The sequence below is a fragment of the Bidens hawaiensis genome, unplaced genomic scaffold (assembly GCF_021521415.1).
Source record: "Bidens hawaiensis isolate Kalapana, Puna unplaced genomic scaffold, B.hawaiensis_p1.1 tig00002338_1, whole genome shotgun sequence".
Classification (NCBI taxonomy): Eukaryota; Viridiplantae; Streptophyta; class Magnoliopsida; order Asterales; family Asteraceae; genus Bidens; species Bidens hawaiensis.
Genome location: NW_027491126.1, coordinates 891,975 through 897,281, shown reverse-complemented (window position 1 = coordinate 897,281; position 5,307 = coordinate 891,975).

The following is a 5,307-nucleotide window of genomic DNA, read 5'->3' as shown; positions in this document are numbered from 1 at the left end:
ATGCAAATCACAAAGCAAGATCTTTTGGCTTTTGTTTTAATATTTTATGAAATTTAATTTTCAAGTATGAACAATTTGGTTATTTTGAGATTTCAGGTATATGAACAATTTGGTTGTTTTGAGGATTATGGTTTTGAAATGTTTTGGTATTTGAAAAAAGTGATATTTTCAATTACAATTTTCTTTTGGGTCACCAATGACGAAAAACTCAGTTGAGATTATTATCGACTAATAGCATTTAGTTGGGATTCTTAAAATCCAATAATATATGTGAAAAAAATTCTAAAACAAAGTATTTAACAATTCTTCTCTAAAATCAAAATATTACCTTCTCTAATATTCTAAAATGGATCAACCCACTTTTTAACTGCTCTTGTTCGTGTTGACCTGTTTTTTAAACGAGTCAACTTGTTTAAGAAAACAGCTCATGTCAGTCGACCCAAAATCTATATTTTTTCGTGTCAGGTTTGTAGTCTTGTCAGGAATTGTCATCCTTAATCATCGGCCAACCTTAAAAGGGTAGGATTAATAAAATCCAAAATTTCAAATTAAAATAGTTTAAATTTATCTTTTTAGTAAATTTTAAGATAAAAGAGAAAATAAATAAACCAAAAATGAGGAGAAAGAAACCAAAAAAAAACTTTATTGGCTTGTTCCCTTAAGCTTTGATGATTTGTACATTATGAGTCAAAACTTTGTTTCAATGAAACTTTAATAGAAGTTTTATAAAACATTATATTTTCTTAGATAAAAACAAAAATATATTTGTGTGTGTGAGAGAGATTGAGCCACATGTCATAACATGGTTTGTTAAAGAACAAAAGCAAATATAGGGTGTAAATGTCACTTTTAGAGGGGGTGACATTGTAATTTCAATTTTAAGTTTTAAATTAAAAGTTCATGATTAAAATACTTTATATTGCTTTTTACTTGTAAGCTTTATAAAGTATTGTTAACTAGTTGTTTGATCACTAGTTTGTTATATTATTTTTCAAAAATTTTTCTAAAGGTTTCATGTGCATGAAGAAAAAACAAATGTTATTAAAAGAAATATACAAAGTAGATATTGATGAAAAATGTGAATATAAGCTTACTTCCAATGTTTTTATGCAGTCTTTATCCCATCATTCCCCATAACTAAGGAGTTCATATCTTTTGAAAGAGTGCTATGATAGTCACTCAATTTACTTTTCATGGCCACCAAAGGTTGATTCAGAAGCAATACATGCGGTTAAAAATGCAAGTTATTTCTCAAGTCATCTTGTTTAAAACGAGGAACTTGCTACAATTTTGATTCCCTATATCAACTCATCAAGTTATGTGTTCTCTAAACCTATATTCGATTCTAAGTTTCGTTTTATTTTGTATTCTCAACGTTCTAGATTTGACGTAATGGAAAAACCATTTATATGACTAGCTCAGCTGAATTACTGGTGAATGTCGTGCTTGTCGAGCAACCTAATAGGTGCCCTAGCCACCATAAATGTGTTTTATTACTTAAAAGGAGACCTTCACTTACTAGTCACGTCTTCAATCATTAAGTTTATTTTGTCGGATGCAACCCCTCAAAATTCTAATAAATCGGCACCCCTCAGTTGTCGATTTGAAATGAACGCAGTTGACATAAGCATTCCAATATCTTCAATACTTCTCAAATCACTCATGTACTTAAGAAGAAAAGTATGGTATGATGATAACACACCATCTCCTTTTCACTTTAAAAACCTCAGAAAATTCAAATTTGATGTTGGATAACCAAAAACAAATTTGTAGAATCTAAAAAGAACTTCAAATGTGAGAAACTTGTTTGTATTGGACAACGAGATGAGATCGGTATTGCATTGAAAACGAGTGAAAGTATAAATTTGCTCATCCCTATTGAATAGTCTATTCAAGCATGCAGTTTGTTGAATTGCACCTAGTTTTACATATGTGCGTAAAGATCAATGAGCGTGGATACCAAGAGTTATTTCTAATTCTCCGAACTTTTTTAAAAGACCAATGAAGACTTAACGATGTTAAGTTTTACATATGCAGTTTTTTGACTTGCGCCTAGTTTTACAAAAAACTTTTTCCCATCGATCTGCAACAAACATTAGGATTATGTTAGTCGCGGATCGTTGGGAAGAAATATTTTAAACGTTGGGACTGTTATTTGCCTTTCAAATTACTAGCCCATCCTATACTATAAATTTTTAGATGTGAACACAATATCTAACATGAAAAACCAAAACCTTTCAAAAGGTAATTTTTTCTTTCCCTAGAATTTTTTTTTTGAAAATGGTGGTTCAATGTATTGCCTTGAATACCCTATTTAATAAGCCAACTTATTAAATAACGGGATGAGATTGGTACTATAACGAAAACAAGTGAGAGTATAACATTTCTCATCCCTGTTGAATAATCTATTCAAGCATGTAGTTCGTTGCATCACACGAGCATGGATACCAAGAGTTATTTTTGTTGCATCGATATGGCAAAGCGTCATGAATCTAAAAATATATATTAGACTACAATCAAGGAAATCTAATACTAAAAAAATCATCATAACTAGTATTCATTCAAGATAGTAAACATAGACTAGATTATTAGTCAAACTGTGGCGGATGTAGTGTAGTACGAGGGGTAGCCTCAGTTACCCCTCAACATCTCATTGATAGTGTAAAACAAATATTTTAGGTTAATTTTCGTGTTTTGTTACCCCTGAAAAAATAACGTTACTCTATGCATTTTAAGCCCAACCAATTAAAAAATTCAACCCAACTACAACCCAAACAAAGGTGTAAAACCCAAACCAATAAAACCCATTAACCCTTAAAATAATATATGTTACACTTAAAATAATATATATACACTTGTTGAACGATATTTCAGGCCTTGCAAATGCTCTATCAAAACATCTTCAAAAAAATAAAGATTTGTTAGAAGCGTCTAAGCTGATAAGCGGGGCAAACCGAGCATAATTTAAGACAAAACGGGGTTGACAAGATGTTGGCTAGAGTGACATCTTTTTGTGAAAAAAAAACAAGATTAAGATGTTAGATATAACGGAAAGTTATGGTAATCAATGAACCCGTAAGAATATCATTACTAATCGACATCATTTTGAGGTTGAAAGTTTTTAAAACCGTTTTGGATATGCAAATTAAAAAACTTGGAAATAATTTTAGTGAGGTCTCAACTAGTTTGATAGAATATATATATATATATCCGGTTTAAATCCTTGTGATTTGTTTTTCTAAGTTTGACATATAGAAGATAGTGGCATTCTCTAATATGTATCCAAATGACTTTAGTAGTGAAGAGAGTGTATTTCGGGTGATTTTATACCTTTAATCATACTTTAAATGAAGATGATAAATTTGCAAAATTGGGTGGAATGTGTGATGGCGGAAACCGGAAAACACACCATTTTCCTTTGGTTTATCGTATATTGAAGCTAGCGTTGGTTTTACCGGCTGCAACCGCAACCGTTGAAAGATGTTTTTCTAAAATGAAGCTTATCGAGACGGATTTGCACAATCGAATGGGTGATGAGTATTTGAACAATGCTTTAATTTGTGCGATTGAAAGAGAAACTCTTGATAAAGTAACAAAAGATGATGTAATGGCTCGATTTCAAGCTTTCAAAAATCGAATGGGAGAAATATGCAGCCCTTGTATTTAAATTTATTTATCATCGTGTTTCTATTTTTGTTTACTTTACATTTTGTGAAATGCGGTTAAAAAAAGTTTTTAAACGTTACCCTTGACATTTGGTTCTAGATCCGCCACTGAGTCAAAACAACCAAATCTCATAATCAAATGAATGTTAGTATGAATATATACTCTAACCACCTAAAATCATGTGGAAACAAATAAATCCATGAGATAAAAACCAACATATGAAATTAATATATGAATCTTTCAATTAACAAACATCAACTAGAGATTTGTGGCCTCAAATCTTAATAAACATGCGCTATTTCAAGAAACATATTACCACTCTTCAATATCAAAATCAAGTGGGTGATTCCATAGTTGATATTTCCATAACCATTTCACTAGTTATTCCATACATGATGATATAAACCAAACATGCATACACATTCAAAGTTCATAAATAAACACTCAATACATGGTTTTTTAACATAATATGGTCAATCATTCATCAAACCAACAAGGCTACTAAAATCTAATAAACATGTAAATCATCAATATCAACTCATACATTCACCGTAATCTCGAAAACGAACCAAAATTACCAAAATCATGCATAGATTATATATCACATTAGTAAACGCTTCGACATAATCTAAGTAACAAGATTATTTAGCCCATAAGGCTTGATACAACTACAACATGCTTGAAATAGTCACACAAAACATGTTCATGGATGGAATGATGATTCTTATGATGTTAGAAGACTCCAAAGAACCTCCAAAATTTCTGCAATTTGTTGAGATAGAATCCCCAAGACTCGACACTAGAAAATGAGGGTAAAAGACTTGTTTAAAAGCTTTCAAGGCAAAGTGCATTATCACGCAACACAGTGGCAAGTCAGCTCTGAAGTTTCCATTTTTAATTAAAATCTAAGTCAATTTACCGAGACACGTGACACGACCGTGCAAAGGTTACGAATGGTCATGCATCTCTGATAAGGCCACAAGTTTAGATTACGAACACAATTAGTTCAATGGTTAATGGTAAACGAATCGCTGAAGATTAGAACTTAATACTAAATGTTGATGATTTTCAAATCAATTAATTGATGAAATTAGAAGTACTCGATTGTAGGAAGATTGTTTACTCGATTGCTATCTGTGCTAAATTCGAATTTCCTAAAATATGGGGGAAAATACGTCGGTGATATGCTGGTGAATCGTTGACTTTAAAAACATTTAAATCATTCGTTATAAGCATCCATATTTTTTTTGTCTTTTAAAACATAACTTAAATTAAAGAATAAAACATCATAGCAAAATTGTCAAATGTCAGCTTCGTCCAACTCTGCCATGTGTCCTCCTCAAGCTAACTGCATCATTCTACTCACCTGCGTGCATACTAAAAGTCAGCTACGCTGAGTGAGTTCTAGTTAATACAATCAACATACAATACGTTATTATATTACATACTTGTCCTTTACTTTCTTTTATACATACGTACGTATATACTTTCATTCTTATTTTCATACTTTCTTTCTTTCTTTCATTCTTCATATATTATCTTTCTTTACATACTTACTTATACGTTTTAAAGAGCCTTTCGCCCTATAACCTCACAGATATTATTAGGGTTTGCACCCTTAAAGAGCCTTTCGCCCTATAA